This window comes from Delphinapterus leucas, chromosome 9, assembly GCF_059928025.1.
Source record: "Delphinapterus leucas isolate spDelLeu-1000000601 "Yukka" chromosome 9, BTC_Dleu_Yukka2, whole genome shotgun sequence".
Classification (NCBI taxonomy): domain Eukaryota; kingdom Metazoa; phylum Chordata; class Mammalia; order Artiodactyla; family Monodontidae; genus Delphinapterus; species Delphinapterus leucas.
In genome coordinates, this window is record NC_143137.1 from 101419428 (window position 1) to 101437597 (window position 18170).

At 36.4% G+C, this 18170-nt stretch overlaps 1 pseudogene; it reads right to left on the bottom strand.

The window, feature by feature from the left end:
* Positions 1–16416, bottom strand: part of LOC111184583 (acireductone dioxygenase-like) — a 34800-nt pseudogene extending 18384 nt beyond the window's left edge.
* Positions 16417–18170: the final 1754 nt, after the last annotated feature.

Here is an 18170-nt window from a genome sequence, read left to right on the forward strand (position 1 = left end):
ATAATTAATATTAAATGATTTATAAGCAGTTATTACCAACTATTTTATTTAGTTGTTTCAATATTTGTTTCCATTTTTTAGAAAGTATAATTACATGGCACAATCATGTGATGGTTCCTTCGCTGGTTATTCATGGGGTAGTACTCAACAGTTTTTAACCTGTTCGTTCACAATTATGATCCACACATGATGTTATTAGGTTCCTGAGGCTGCTGTAACAAATGACCTCAGACTCAGTGACTTAGAACAACAAAAAAGTGTTTTCTTAAAGTTCCAGAGGCCAGAAGTCTAAACTCAGTTTCAATGGGTGGAGTCAAAGTATGGCAGGGCCTTGCTTCCTCCGTAGGTTCTGGGGGAAAATTCAGCTGCCCAAGGAGGTCAACAGGACTCTCTTGGCTAGAGGTTAAATCACTCCAATCTCTGCCTCAGTGGATACACTGTCTTTTCCTCCTCTTTATGTGTCAAATCTCCCTTTGCCTCTCCTATAAGAACTCTGTGATTGGGTTTGAAGCCCTCCCAGGTAATCTGAAATAGTCTCCCCATCTCAAAATCCTTAATGTAATTGCATTTGCAAAGACTCTAGTTCCTCCTAAGCTAACGTTTACAAGTTGGAGGGATTATAACCTAACGTCTTCAGGCGGTTATTATTCAGCCTACTACAGTGGCTGACTGAGTAACCAGAAGAAAGCCAACCTTGACAGTAAGAGCCAAATACTCTGTCAAGAACTCAATCACACAACTATCTAATAACATACATGATTATGACTAGAGCGAATTCCCCAAACAAAAATTTTCGCTTTGGCAGAGAGGACTATGGAGAACTCACGTCTAACTGTAACTTATAAAGCAATAATTTTGTTGTTCTTAAATATTACCTACATGATTATCCTTGTTTTCAGTATTTGGGGGAAAAATAGTTCTTCAATAAAAGCTAAAATTCTGAATAGTACTATCAATTATTAACCAAACATTTTATAATATTTTATATAATTAAATTAAGTACTTCAATTTAATATAAATCTTATCTATACAGCATAAAAAAGAAAATTGAAATTTTCATGAAATTTTTTTTTCCTTAATTTTTCTTGACCCCAGAAAAATTCAAGAATTTCCACACCATTATATAATTTCCAGCCAAAAGTACTTAATACATATTGTTACTGATAACTAGTTTGACAAATTTTATTTTCAGGGAGGAGTTTATGATCAAAAAAGAATATCAATTATTTTATAGTTTCCAGAAAAAGAATAAATGGTAATACAAAGAGTATACTTACTCATAATTTTTGACCTACTTATCTTAGATCAGAGACCTGTCTTTACATTTTTACTTATAAATTTATACATTTTAGTGGCCAACATTTAATCAGTACATTGGAAGTAAACTCCAAGAACTAATGTTAGGGTAATTAGAAATGATGTGTGCTATAACATTCTGAGGTCCCCAGGATTGAACACATAATGGATCAATGATTGTTACCAAGCATTACCAAGATGGAGCTAACAATTTCACTTTTAAAAGCAGATAATAGACGCTGAAGCTGAGACTAAATTATAAACCTCTCTTTGGAAACTCTCTATGGGACATTAATACTGAGCCATTGTACAATAACCCAGTGAGCAAAAGAACAGCAAACAATACATACGTGTAGTTGTTAAGGGGCCCCCCTATTCCATATCCATATATATAAGTTCTTCCAAGGGCCAGACCCTCATAGAAAAATTATTGCATTTTTCTTCCCAGGTAACTCTAAATAAAAAGTAATTAACCTCATAAATAAAAGCCATGTACAGAAGAGAAATGTCTTCATATATAAAGTAACAGGAAAGGCAAAAATATCTTTTCAATTAATATAGATCAATACTGTCTTAAAATATCTACTAAGATTCAGATGATTTGCATGGTAATATTAATAACTTCAACCATCTTTCTTACTAGACAGCAAATAACAATTTCATTTCTCATTTTAATATTTGATTGTTATCTATCAGAAATATAAGATAATTTTTTATTTTTCCCCCCTTCTAATCTTTCCCTGTGGCCTGGCATGTAAACACTGGATAAATTCATGTAGATGCCCAGCCTAAACAGGCATTGAAACCGAACCCTCAAGAGTGAGGTTTTTCACTTTCACTCCTTTTCCTGCTTATGTGTCCAAGGTTTCGCTTGTTATTAGTTTTTGTGCGTGGCAGCTTCATGAGAGAAAAGACTTTTCTGTGGATGCTAGACAATGACTACAAGTTTGGGGACTGGAAAGCCTCCTGGTGATGCTGCCAGCAGTTGATTATGTTGTTACTGAGGAGAAGGCAGAGCACACATGTGGGTGAGAGAGGCTGAGAAAAGACAACCACACAGGTTGTTCTGTGTGAATGAAAGCAGCCAATCACATGCAGCTGAAGTCAGGGATGCTATTTACAAATGGTATTCATTGACTTGGTGGTCTGAATTCATCCTAAATTTCAGGAAGTGCTTCATTCTTGGAGGAAAAATAGGTGTGAATGGGCTGGATTTTCATGTCCTGCATGGTTGTAATCTGCTTTTTTTCCCTCCTTCTCATTCCTATTCTCCTTCTCCTTCTCCTTCTCCTTCTTCTCCTTCCTCTTCTCCTTCTTCTCCTTCTTCTTCTTCTTCTTCTTCTTCTTCTTCTTCTTCTTCTTCTTCTTCTTCTTCTTCTTCTTCTTCTTCTTCTTCTTTCTTCTTCTTCTTCTTCTTCTTCTTCTTCTTCTTCTCCTTCTTCTTCTTCTCTTCTTTTCCAAAGGATTGAGTTGAGCTAAAAATAATAGTTGTTGAACATAAGAGCCATAATTCCTTTTTGAGCCACAGCTATTTGAAGATAACAGCACATACCTATGGCAGTGGTTGCCTAACTTTAATAATAAGATAATACATCATTAATTAATTTTCAAGGGAACTCAAATTTGCTCCACTGTAAGTGGAAAATAAAGAGTGGGTAAATAGTTGACCCAGTTTTTGGAATAAATGGGTGAATCTATCACTAAATTAACTATGATTCCATGATAGCTGGTGAGGAGTCAGAGCAGACATCTTTAGTTACGAATGGGAGTAGGGATTTTGGGGAAATAATCACATGTGAGAAATAAAAGTCATTACAAAAATACTTTCCCAAATACATTTTAACAATTCAAGTTTTGAGAACCCAGTTTGAAAACTGTTTGAACTACTTCACTGTCCTGTGAAGCCTGAAAACACCCTGGATAATTTAAGGTGATCTGGCACTCTCACTTCTGCTCCACTTCTAAAACTAAAGCAGATCAAACAAAAACAAAGACCAGATTTGTATCATCTCTCTGGACCTGTTACACTATGTGTGGTATCTGTGGCCATAACAGTCCGAATCTTCAGAGCAAAGCTGTGAGACTAAGAAACATCATGCCCTTATTGGCCACAACAAATAAGCTCTAATTTTAGGCATGAAAGAAGCCAAAGTGAGCTACAATAATGAATATAAAGTAATGCAATGACTTCTGTTCCTTTCATAAGCATCAGCATCAGTCTCAATCAAGAGTCATGACCACAGTACATATTCTATTTGCAGCCTTAATTTTATCATGAAACTATTGAACTAATTGTCACAATAATCATAGGCTGTAATTAAAGATGCAAATGCTTTCTCCTGGACTTGAGAAATTTAGTCAAGTTGAATTATCAGAGTGTTGGACACCATTGCCAAGAGTGGGAGACAGTTCAAAAGGGACATAGAAAACCAAATTTGGAACAGGCTCAAAGCATTAGAAATTTCACACATTTTCGAGGGTAAACTTAACCTTGTTGATAGAAAAAATATCAGTGAATCTCTTATAATAGGTAATGAAACAAACTATACAATCTCTTCATGTTACAGATAAAAGAACTCAGGGATGTCCTCTTCGGTAGCCTTAATTCCTTATGAAAATATGGAAGAATAACACCTCCACTTTTTTATGTCAACATTTTCAGGGGAAAGTAAATCAAGTTGAACAGAATGTAACAGGTGCAAGTGTTTTATGACTTTGGAAACTCGTTTGGTACTGCTTACAACCTTATTTGAATAAAATTCCAGTAGTAATTCAATGATATCTCTAGAGAAAAATAATTCATTGTAATATAAAAGAAATTTTCAGGCAAGCTACTCCTGTTAACTATAATTTCACCTAAATGAGGTAGGTGCAAACTCACTTATTTGTCATTATATTTTAGATGCCTCCTTTTAGAAGGATATAAAATATTTGTACCTAATAACAATAGTAATTATATTAATAAAAGTCCTTAGAGGCCAATAACGCAGGGTGATTTTGCATGTGTTACCTCTGATCTCTCAAACAGTCCTGTGAAATACATATTATGATTAAGAAATCATCATTAATCATAATTAATGATATCTTGGTTATTTTTCTTTACAAAAAGAGTCCCATTCTTCAGAGGTAAATACTGACACATTTACAAATAAAATTAAAAACTTATTTATAACTCACTTTACACAAGTGAGGAGACAGAAGTTCAGAGAGATAGAACAACACTTCCAAAATTTAATGTGTCAATGACATGATTTTCCATCATTTTATCTAAATTCCTATACCACAGTATTTACACATCTTCAGACAAGAGTTATTTACAATATTTTTCTATCTTCTAAGAGAATTTTTCCTAAAGCCCATTTTCTTTGTTCAATTGAGTTCAAGATTAGCATGGATTATGCAAAATAACTGTATATTCAAACTTTATTCTCTGCAAAAATAATAGGTGAAATTCAGAATCAGGGAATTCAGAGACAGATTCAGAGACACAACTTGGGAGAAGTCTGAAGATTTCCAGATAGTAGCTACCACGTAGTATGCCAGGCAATATTCTAAAATTTTACACACGACTTATGAAAATTTTAAAAAGACCCTGTAAGTTGCCTTACTTCCATTTAATAGATGAGAAAACAGAATTGGAAGTTGAACAAATTGCCCAAAGTCTCAGCGGGCAGGACCAGGAGCTCAGTTTGCATTTTGAAGGACTGATGTCTCCTTTATGATACATAATAGTATGAAGGCTGCTCCTTCATTTAGATCGGAGTCCTCCTGACCTCACATACAGGTGTTCTTCCCCACCCACCCTTCATGTAAGTCACATGCTTATGTCAGAGAAGTTCCTGAGATCATACAGGTCCAGAGCCCTTTACACCATCTTATAATCAGTTTCCTCTTTGTACATTAGGAAAATTATTAGATTTTAGCCATTGCTTTTACATAGGATAAACCAATGATGTGATGGAGCTGGTTCATACCAGATCACAAGAGATAACTGACAAATTTCAAGAATTTTGGAAGTCAGATTTTAAACATAGTCATTATCAAAAAGCAAATCAATACAAAATGAAATAAATTATACTAAAATCAAAGGTAATGAATGATTAAGACTTGTTACCTCTTAATTTTTGTACAGCATTTTACTACACATATGCTCCTGAGGGTAGAGATTAGAGACTACTTACGTCTACCGTCTCTGTATTATGAAAACCCTATAGAATGGTGTGCTGCTTGGAAAATTCCCACCTCCACATTAAGTAAGGCCATGTCAGCCACACGAAATCAGCCGTCATGAGTGTGTTTTATCACAGAGACCTTCAAATGCTAAAAATCAAGTGTTAATTCATTGTTTTGTTGATTTCTGGACTTAAAAGAATGAAAGAGAAAATATTAATAATACTGAGTAAACTTAAAATTGTATCATGTCAGGCAATTACATTGTGTCTATAGTTCAAAGAAGTGAGAAAATATTATACTAATATTTGAAAACTACTATCTTATTCAACAAAGAAGTCTCTCTTGTCATAGGCAAGCAAATGAAGTTCTGACATACATCCACCTGCTTCACTTTCATCACACTTGTTAACATAAACAAATGATTCATGTCAGGATTATACTCATTTGTTGATGACGTAAGTAACTTCTTTGCTGAACCAGTTAGTAATCAATCATTTATTTGTATTCTAATTTTATCAAATAATGGTTATATTGCATCATAGATGGTTACAAACACAGGAGTTCAGACAAAATCAGTGAAAGCCTTCAATAAGAATTAATTGGCTATAAGAATTTACAATAAAAGTTATTATATATATTTATGATTATTTGTAAACTGAGTGCTACACATTCTTAATATCTGTAAAATTTATAATAAACTGCCTTATAATAACACACACACTTTTTTTTTTTTTCTGGAGAGTCAGTTGTTAAACATTTGTCACCACAAAGCTGGATATCTACCTCATATTGCCTGAAGAGGGAAAATTCTCATTTAATTAGATTCAGTGCGTGTGTGTGTGTGTGTGTGTGTGTGTGTGTGTGTGTGGCTTATCAATTTATACCACAGATAAGGCAAAAATAAGTTGTAATTGAATTTCAGTAACTCTACCCTTCTAAGAATAATAGTTATCCAGAAGTCTCTGCACTGATATTGCCAGTAGATTGATGTAGATTGCCAGCAAACTCACTCTTCAACTCCACTCACATAGAGAACAATGGCAGATCCAGAGTTGAGAAACGTACCAGCTCAGGTATGGCTCAATATTGCTTAGTCGTTGCATTTAATAGAGACCAAATTTTTAGAAGATTGAAAAACTCTGTCTCATTGTTTTCACAAAAATGAAGGAATCATTGTTATGTCAGGCCAAGAAAAGGGAGAAACGAATACATCAGCTATTCTCTACCATAGCCTGATCACATCAACATAACAATTGTGCCAGGAATTATGTGCTTCTTTTTTCCTTTTTTTAGAAAACAAAAATATAGTTGACATACAATATTATGTTAGTTTCAGGTGTACCACATAGTGTTTCGATACTTGCACACATTATGAAATAATCACCACAATAATTCTAGTAACCATCTGTCCCCATACAAAGTTTCTACAACATTATTGACTATATTCCTTATGCTGTATATTACATTTCTGTGGCTTACTTATTTTATAACAGGAGGTTTGTACTTCTTAATACCCTTCAACTATTTCACTCAAACCCTCATCCTACTCCCCTCTGGCAACCAGTTGTTTGTTCTCTCTATCTATGACACTGTTTTGCTTGTTTTGTTTTTCACATTCCACACATGAGTGAGATCACACAGTATTTGTCTTTCTTTGTCTGACTTATTTCACTTAGCATGATACATTCCAGATCCATCCATGTTGTTGCAGATGACAAGATTTCTTTAATAGCTGAGTAATAGTACATTGTATATATACACCGCATCTTCTTTATCCATTTATATATCTATGGAAGGACACAAATTAGAAAACTCTTTTGTTGAGAATCCTCCAGCACTCTCTCACATGGAGGTAGCAGCTCTTGCTATGAATGGGCTCCTACAATAGACTTCATCTTCCATTTAGAGACATATGACATTACTTCATCATGTAAACTGCTTATTTAATTCTGTTTTCCCTCAAGACCACAAACAGCATTGCAGTCTCTTTTATCAACTTCACTGTCTACAATACTTAGCATAAAACCTTGAACATAAAATGGTTAATGAATACCTGCTGAATAAAAATGGCTTAATTTTTCAGAACTAAACTGGGATTATGCTACCTAGAGTGAGTGAGGAGCTAGAATCTTAGAGTTGAAATGAGTTAGTGAAATTTTAAGACAAAGGTTATATGTGGGTTCCTTAGTTGCAGCTTGCCGTCTCCTTAGTTGCAGCATCCGGGCTCCTCTGTTGTGGCAGGCAGGCTCCTTAGTTGCCCACGTGCCTCAACTAAGAAGTTGGAGAGCTGCAACTAAGGAGCCCACTTGCTGCAACTAAGAGATGGCACAACTAACTAAATAAATAAATCAATGTTAAAAGAAAGGGTATATGTGTATCTTGCTCCTTCCACAGCTAAATATTTATGTTATTTTTAATTATTCCTATTCTATTTGTTTCACTACATCCGACTTACTCATTACATAATCCCAGTACTTGTGGTAAATATTACTTGCATATTGATTGAAAAGAGCAAAATGTGTACAAAGAACACCACAATGTTTTCCCCAAGTTCTTCCTTTATATTAAAAAGAATCATCTAAATTTTAATGTTTTGCGTTCAGAAATCACTTCTCCTTATAATTTAGGAAGAATTCAGATGTGTTTTCTTAGCAAATACAGAAAAGCACAGATATATTTATTGTCCACCAATAAATTTTGAGGTAATTGTAAGCCATGGTCCAGCAGCTTTAGTCAGTAAATGTAAACTGAAGGATAAGATGTTTACCTAAGCCAGATGTAAAATAAAATATGTGGATAGAAATGACCTGTAATATTTCACAGATGGCTGTGTATATTACATCTAAAATGCTTCCCAGCAGCCAGGACGCTCACCACTCTGGCTCTGCTGCCTGCCTAGGGATCTTTTGGAGCCAGGGGCAGATGCTGTGCTTGTCACCTTCACAGCTGTTTGCTTTCTCTCCATGACTCACTACATTAGCTCCCTAAGGAAAAGTCAGTAGGGAAAAGCTTCCCAGTACATGAGATCCAGCACTTGTGAAGCTCCCAACTGCCTCTGCTCTTGCAGCTGAAATTTTCCTGAAGAAGGGAATCCATCAAGAGGATAATAACCATGTTATTAATAGTGTTGCACAAAGCTATGAATTGTCAGGTTATGCTGACATTTCAAAAAAACCTCAATCTGCCATTGCCTGGGAGAATCAAATATATGACCTCTTCCCTCTGTGGCTGCACACAGTTTTAAATAATGCTCAGATGAAACTCACAACTAAATGCATCTGTATCTTTATCAAGCATTCTTACCCTCTGGAACTGTTTACAAAATGTTTTGGTAATGAGCTGATTTTTCATTGTTGCTCTTGCATGCATGCTTTTCAAATATAGCAATCAATTTGTAGAAATTAGCTTATGTTAGAAATAGAGTTCTTATCCTACTTGGAACTAGCCCCCAAAATTTGTTACATCATGTAGAAAATGTATTAAATTACTGGTATCATTATACCCCTCCCACTTCAAATGCTTGTTGACTTTCACAGCACCTTATAATTTTCTTTGGAATTTATTTTTCCCACTAAGAACGTAGGTTTCATGAGACACATATCTATTTTGATTAATTTATTTGTAATGTGCTATCTAGCATAATGTATGTGCTGAATAACTATTTTTGGGTGATTGGATGCATGTTAGAACAACTGAATCTTCAAAGGAATACATATTTCCAATTTCTTTCAATCGATGTGTTCACAAGCAGAGAAACAGAAGTAATCTCCAAAATAGTCTTGTTTTTCAATTTGGAGACATGAAATATCGTGATCTTGTTTTAGAATGTGTCTAAATGTTGTCTCATCAGTTAGTATGAATGTAAAGATCAAAGGAAATCATGTTCTCAAACTTCAATTTAAAAAGGTGAGATTATTAAAAATAAACAGGCATTGAGTCAAGGGTTTTTTTAAAACACATTTACACAGTATGAACATAAAAAGTTTGAATAAACCTTGAGTTTTACTTTATTTGAAAAGAGAGAGAGAGAGAATATGGCTTTCAGAGGGCAGCATTATTTACCTTTATAGTAAAGATATGTTTCTCAGTAGTCCAGGAGACATAAAATTGCAGGCTTCAGCTCTGTTGCAGGTGGGAGGACTGTGGGGAATCTCTGTGTCTCCTTAGTGTTGGATGAGGTGACCCATAGTGGATTGGCCTGAAGGGACTAAAGTTGGCATCTGTATGTTTCTTTTTTCCTTTATTTTGCCTTGATCTTCTGTCTAAAGCAACCAGACTCTGTCAAAAGATTCTGGGCCATTTCCCTCTGTAAATAAAATTGACTAAATAAAAATTTCATCTTAAATGTTATTCTTTCCCAACCTAATTATCTTTTCGGTCTTGCTCCTTCAATCATTTTGCCAATTTGATGCAACAGGCTGTATTTTTGTAGTTGTTTTAGTTTGTTTACATAAAGAGGAGGCAGCTCTTAGGTATGGGATTCAAAGCCCCACCATCCCCTTAACTAGCTCCTACATCACACACCCTCGAGTATGCATCTTTTCCTATTCACACATAACATGTTCTCTCCCGTCTGGGTGATCCCAGGAATACCTGCCCGTCTTGAATAGAGGGCTTCCAAATGACTCCTACTCAAGTAGATAGATCACTGTCTATATATGCTTCTCTCTAAGAGTATCTATACTATCCTCATCCATTATTTGGGTCCCCTTGCACATCTCAAAATTCTAGGCATCCATTAGATAGATTAACTTTGCAAATAACTGGCAATGGTTCTGGTAGGAGCCTAACTATAGAAAGATGTAAAAAATGGTGAACTTTTAGACCATTATTTAGGGATCCATGAAGAAGAGTCTAATGAAATTAGTTTCAATCAGAAACAAGTATAGCTGAAAGGCACACTGCAGGATACCACCAATGGGGGTGGGCAGTTCCCAAACACATCATCATTATGGGATCGCTTGCAGCATTTCATAATGAGTCCTTTGCTTTTACCTTAATGAAAACAGGTCACGTAGATAATGTTGTTAAAGATCTCTTTCCCCAAAGAACAAATTTAAACCTATTCCCAAAATACGACCATTCATAACTTAAAAATAAGATCAGAAAAGTAGGAATAATAAAATGGAGGGCTAACAGATACTACAAAAAGTGATAAATTATGACTAATATATATTATGTATTATAAATAATATGCATAATATATAATATATAAAACACATGTTAAGAATTTTAACTCTACATTGAGGGAACCAGGAAAATTTTACAACAGATTCAAAGGAGAAGTAAAAGTGGGACAGAGAGAGAGAAGATGAACGAATAGGAACGTGACAGAGAGTAAAGGAAACATATTTATAGGTAGACTCAAAACTGAATTTTTCAGGGAGGAGCAGAGGATTTGGAGGAGACCCAAACCCTGGATGGGGAGTTAACAGAACTTCTAAAGAACAGAATTGATTTGTGCATCCATAGGCAAGAATTATTTTGCATTACTGTCAGTTACCTAAAACTTACAAAATTATTAAATAGCTCAAAGGTAATGAAGAGCAACCTGAAAATGTGTGCTTTAAATGATGCATAATTATCCATTGGAGACACCTAGTAATGTTTTCAGTTTATTCCAAACTTCTTTGCAGAAATAAGAATATTATAATTTAATAAACACATTTGAGAGAGCAAAGACTTTTACAGCTCTAACTGAACTACACTGAATGATGTCCCTGCTAATTGCTTAATAATGCACTGATTATATTGGAACTAGCTTCAGCTTGCTCATTTTGAACAAAGACTGTTCAGCAAACTGCTTGAAAACATCATCCACCCTCAACCCTGCTTAAAGAGATCATAGCAAACAGTGCATAACAATATTTTAAATACAACTAGGTGAATACATATGTAAATGTATAAAGTTATTATGCCTCAGAAAGCAGGTGAAGGCATATAAAATACATTGCTTTCCTTATTTTTGTTTTAAGGAGTGGGAACACACGCTCATAGCACAAAGCAAGGCACCTCAGAGGCTCACCTGCAGTTACACATAAAGCTGAGGAGCTGGGATGTGGGACCTTTAGGGGATGCTCCCCAGATGGCCTTTCCAGACTCCCTGGGGCCCAGTCAGAAAACACACTTCTCTTCTCACTTCTCCCCGCCTCCACATTGCAAATCTCTGCCACAAACCCCCATCATTAGCGTTGGAAAGGCATCGTCACCCTGTTACCATAATTTTTAACAGAATGAGTGAAGCTTGAGAATCATGGTGCAAGAAAACATTCCATTAAAACCAGAAACAGGCATAAAAAAATCCATTATCATCATTAATTATCATCTCACAACACTTTTAAGATGTTAAAGCAATGCAAGCAACAAGAATAAAAAATTGTCCAAACTCATTAATAAACCAAAGATTTAAATAAACGTATGATGTCATCATTTGTCTATCAAGTTAGCAGAGATTCTTGTTTGTTTATATGTATATATTTTAGATTATTTTAATGAAACTATATAGTATTTCTAAAGTGGTAATTTTCAGACATAGTTAGGGAATTATGTTATTCTGATCTACTTGTGTGAATTATTTTCTTCTTAAAAATGTATCTTGCCTTCTACCTCTTCATTTCGCTTTCAGGAATATTGAAGAAGGATATTTAATCAGTGATAAAATATAAATATATTAGAATTTCCATTACAAAATCGTTTATAGCAGTTAAAAACCAGAAACTATCACATGCCCCAGAATATTTCATTCGATGAAAAAGTCAATAAAAATTGTGATTAAAAAATATTAAAAAATGGGTCTTCCCTGGTGGCACAGTGGTTGAGAGTCCGCCTGCCGATGCAGGGGACACAGGTTCGCGGAGCGGCTGGGCCCGTGAGCCATGGCCGCTGGGACTGCGCGTCCAGAGCCTGTGCTCTGCAAAGGGAGAGGCCACAACAGTGAGAGGCCCGCGTACCGCAAAAAAAAAAAAAAAAAAAAAAAAAAAAAATTAAAGTTATGGGAAATGTTCATGATACTGTGTTAAAGAAAAAAAAAAATCAGCTTCACAGTATGATTACAAAAATGCATTACTGAGGAGAAAGTGAGGCCTACAGTTCCCTAAACCCACTCCCCACGTGGACTAGAGTTGGACTCTCCGCAAGAGGTGAGCTGTCCAGAGTTTCCTGAGAGCCAGGTGGCTTGCAGGTCGGCTGTGGAGAGACACCTGCTTTGTTGATGCAGGCGGAGGAGGCTGGTGCTGGCCTCCTGACCTGCCGTTCTGCAGCCCTTCCCATGGTTACACACGTCTTTTGAGTCCCTTTATTAAACCCTTGGTTCCTGGTACACATAAGGAGGTCTCTATCATACTGTTCACGCTCTGACTTATAATATCAGGATTGCAAAGGTAATGATACTTAAGTTTGGGCATTCAAGAAAAAATGTTTCTCTTGCATTCTCAAGACACCCAGTCATTTATTACAAATAACCCTGAGGAATTTCAGGGCGCATTTAGATTTTTCTGGGCATACTTCTTCAGCATTGACTGAATTTAATTCAGAATTTCTCCTAATTCAAACATTCTGTCCATTCTAATTTCAACAACCTCCTAAACGGGATGTTTTGGATGATCTTGTCCATTTACAGCAATTCTCTATCCTTTATATTTTATTCCCTTTCTTTTCCTCATGATAGATAAATATGTGCAGGACAGAGACACTCTTTGTCCTCATGGAAAAGCAGGAACAAAGGGATCTCCGCTGTCTTTGTTACTAGCATTGATTGGCCATTTTGGTGAGATGCTCTGTTGGTGAGTGTATGGGGAAAAAGCCACTTTCCTACAGTGGAGACAGTTTGTTGAAACTTTTTGCAGGTAATTTGGTAATATCTTTAAATTATAAATGCATATGTCCTTTGTCTCATCAATTCCACTTCCAGAATTTTATCCTACAGTTATACAGTATTGGCAAATGGCATATGAACAAAAATATCCCATTCATCATTTTTTTAATAAAAGAAATATTTTAGAAAACATATAAAAGCATATCATAAAAAAAGAAAAGTGCATGCTTAAAGTAACTCTGGGAGAGATAATAAGTAACATACAATGCTGGTTGCATCTGGGGAGGGGCATTGCAAGATGGGGTACAGAGTCAGGAAGGGGAATTTTAGTGTAAGACCTTTCTATTTTTTGAATTTTGAACTATAGAAATTTATTTCCCTGCCAAAATAAATTAATTAAAATTTTTAAAGTTAAAAATAAAATTTCTCCCCAGTGTTTCCCCCATAGAAGGGTCTTGTGGTCACAAGAAAACAAAAGGAAGAAAATTGATTCCTGACCCCCTTCTTTCATGTTTCTTTAAACAATCTTTCAGGATAAAAGACACTGGAATTTCCATATTGGCCAGCAGCTGTCTTTTCGGAAGCTGGAATGCTTTTTCTGTAAAGGGCCAGAAAGCAAATATTTTAGGCTTTAAGGGCTATGAGTTTCCTTTCACAACGACTCAAGCTGGGCCATTGCAGCATTAAAGCTGCAAGGGGCGAGGGGTAAGGTTGTAGCTGTGTCCCAGGGACTGTTTTACTTATTGTTTCCTTACAAAAGTCAGCAGGCCAGATTCCACCCACAAGATTGCACTTGTTGACTGAAAAAAAGTGCACAACCTAAAAGCTGAGAATTATGTTTTATTTGGTGAACAAAACTGAGGACTTGAGGCCGGGATGCAGCCTCTCAGATTGCTCTGAGGGACTGCTCTGAAGAGGTAAGGGGGAACCAGGATATTTAAAGAGTTTTTGCAACAAAGACCAGGTAGTTGGAGCTTCAAAAGATTACTATTAATTAAAAAAAAAAAAAAGATATCTCTAGTTAATGAATTTAGCACATTTCTACATATAGGAAGATGCAGGAGTCGGCTCATTGAAATCATTCCTTGGATCTACATCTTAATTCTCTAGGTCCAGTATCCTATGTTTCTCTATCCTGAATGCCCTCAGGGTGTACACTGCAGGGGCTGAGGGCTTGATGGATGCAACATCATTTGTTTATTGATATGGCAGGTCATGTTTTTCCTTCACACACTCCAGTTACTATTCTTGGCTGTTAATCTGTGAAATGGGAAAATAAAGGAATTTAGGAAGGTTTCTATATCAACAGTTTAGTTTTTAGCATTATTACCTTATGTAAATTTATAATTTGAATGTTAGAAGCTAAATATTAACTCCTTCTACTTGAATTCATACATCAATAATTCTAAACTTTCCTGAAGGAAATGGATGCTTCAAGCCAAACAAGGGGAAATAAATACAGAAAAGCAAAACAGAACAGCTCTTTTATCCATTTTGAACTGTAATCTCTCTTTTTTACTTAAGAGTTTTATTGATATAATTTACATACCATAAATTAACTTAAGTGTACAAATCACCTAAGTTTAGTACATTTATGTAAAATCAATTGTAGAACATTTTCATCATCTCAAAAAACCCTGGTACACATTGGCAACTACTTCCTATAGCCAATCCTATCCCAGGAAACCACTAATCTACTTCTGCCTCTGTAGTTTTTTTGGTTTGTTTTGTTTATTGGAGTAAAATTGCTTTACAATGGTGTGTTAGTTTCTGCTGTATAACAAAGTGAATCAGCTATACATATACATATATATGTATATATGTATAGGGTGGGTTTCCCTCCCACCCTTCCTATCCCACCCCTCTAGGTGGTTACAAAGCACGGAGCTGATCTCCCTGTGCTATGCAGCTTCTTCCCACCAGCTCTCTGGTTTTTTTTTTGTTTGTTTTGTTTTTGTTTTTGCGGTACGTGGGCCTCTCACTTTTGTGGCCTCTCCTGTTGCGGAGCACAGGCTCCGGACGCGCAGGCTCAGTGGCCATGGCTCACGGGCCCAGCCGCTCTGCGGCATGTGGGATCTTCCCGGACTGGGGCACGAACCCATGTCCTCTGCATCGGCAGGTGGACTCTCAGCCACTGCGCCACCAGGGAAGCCTTGATCCTATTTTTTAAAACTATACCTTAACCCCACATTTTAAACTGTGAAAAGCCTTTTATAATATCTTTCTCCTCTAAGACATTTTTAACTCACTGTAACTTTAAAACATGCTGTCTTCCCTAATGGAACATGTTGCAAAACTGCTTAGGTCATGAGAAGTAAGGAAAGACTAAGAGATTGTCCCAGGTAGGGGGCTTCTAAGGAGAGATGATGATTTAATGCAACAAGGTACATTGGACTGGATCCTGAAAGAGAAAAACATTGATGGAAATGCTGATGAAATCCAAATAAAGTCTGAGCTACATTTTCAATAGTATACCAATGTTACTTTCTTAATTTTGACCAATATACCATGGTTCTGGAAGATGTTAACATTAAGGGTAGGTGCTGAGTAAAGATAAGTGGAAACTCTTCTATAAATCTAAAATTATTTCAAAATAAAAAGTTAAATAATTTGGGGGTTACCATTTTTGCTTCAAAGTTATGGGCCTCCACCACAGGCCAAATTATAGGGCTGGAAACTGAGCAAGCCACACTGGGCTAAGAAAGACACAGTGGGCAACCACCCAGAGGCCTGGGTCAGGAAAGTGAAATGAGCACCAGAGTCTACTTGGGAAGCAGAATTATTGTTATGAGAGGTCACCAACCAGGAGGCAAAACTAGGGACCTCTAGCAGGAGTACATTTTGGGAGAATCTGGACTCAAAGCCTCAAGAACAACTGTCAGACCTGACATAAGAAATAGGACCTAAGAGCAGACTATTTGGAGCAATATCCCTGGGTAAGGTTTGTTTACATCAGTGTCCCTGGAGGAAGAGTGAAGTTCTGATTCTTGAGGACACATGGACCCACCTTAAAGGCACAGCTACCTGCATTTCCCCACTGTGCATTCTCTCCTTATTCCTTTACTGCACCGTAAGTCCCCTACACATGAACCTTCAAGCTGAGAACCTTCAAAGATGCAAACGTGCATTCGCATGTCCGATCACGTAAGTTATTTCAAGTGTCTGGCGTACATTGTCACATGTGTGCATCCTCTACAAGTGGTTGTGCTTTTGTGTACTTTACTGTACGGTACTGTATAGAGTACAGTAGCACAATGTCTTTATTTCAAGCCCAGGATGTCTGGAAGCAAGCATGAAAGCAGCGGTGATGTAGCTGGTACTGTTAAGAAGTGCCAAGCGATAACTATGGAAATAAAAGTGAAAATAATTGAGAGAGTGGAGTGAGGTGAAAGGATGACAGACCTCGCTCAATTCTTATAACCTTGAACTCCTTGCTGTGCAACACGAGGAGGTTACTAATGAAGACCTGATGGAATTGGAGGCCCAGAGGAAGGATGAAGAGAGACAAGAGGAAGAAGTAACTGAAGAACCGAAGAGATTCACGATGAAGGAAATGGCAAGGGGATTTTCTTTATCTGAGGAGACACTGTTAGTTTTTGAGGCACAGGACCTGAATGTGGAACGGTACACGGAGGTGACAGCAGCCATTCAGAAGGCAATCCAGTGCTACCGTGTCATCTATGATGAGAAAAAAAGAGCTACTACCCAGACATCACTGGATCATTCTTTCAAGAGGGTAGATAGAATTGAATACAGCAAGGAACCAGAACCTGTGCCATCAACGTCAGCCATGAGTGAAATTGCAGCTGGCCCTCCGTCTCCTGTTGCTGACGACCCTTCAGCTCTACCATCTCCCACCTCCTCTCCATCCTCCAGTCAGTAACTCTTCTTGCCTGTTCACTCAGTGCCAGCCCCTGGATGCCAGCTATTGTACTGGACTACTGTACTTTTCAAGGTACTGTACTGTAAGACTAAAAATGTTTCCTTTATTTTTTGTGTTTGTTTTTTATGTATTATTTGTGTGAAAAGTATTATAAACCTATTACAGTATAGTACTATATAACCGATTGTGTTAGTTGGGTACCTAGGCTAACTTTGTTGGACTTACTAATAAATTGGACTTACAAACGCACTCTTGGAGCAGGACTCGTTTGTTTATAGGGAACTTACTGTATATTTTATAATTAGACCATCTGATGCATATCTCTGTTTCAAGGACACTTAAGATTGATCCTGTGTGAATTTAGAGAAGACAAAATGCAAAGAGCAATGAACTTTACTGTTGAGCTATCTGGGGCTGATCCTGTTAGGCTGGACCCCTCTCCATGTTCACTCATTTTATCAGCTAATGTTAGTACAGTGTTACTGCCAAGAACACGTGGATAAGGAGAGACAGAAATTCAAGGGAAGCACGGCAATATTCTATAAAAAAGATTACTGAATTAAATTAAATTGCACCTTCCAAAATAATGCATTCCAAACATTTTACTATATTGCTCTACATATTCTTTTTGAAAGTTTAATTAAAATGTTTAATTTATTATAGCATAAGATAGTGAGCCAGCGATGTGAGCTATTATCATAATTATTATTTTCCAAAATCAAGAAATGTTGAGGGTTATAATTGCTTAAGTAATTTTTATTACTTTTGCTATTCATATAATAATTTTGCAATCTCTTAGAGAAATGTCATGTATTTAGCTAGGAACATCACCTTTTAAGTTCATGTGAAAGAAGCCATTTTTGATATGAAAAATTATTGCAGTTTTCTAAAGTATAACAATTCTATTTTTTAGAACTTCTATTTTTCTAGAAATTTGCAAATGGGAGATATAAAAGTTTGCCTCCGAAAAGACTTTCCTCCTTTCTGAAAAAAATACAGCCACAA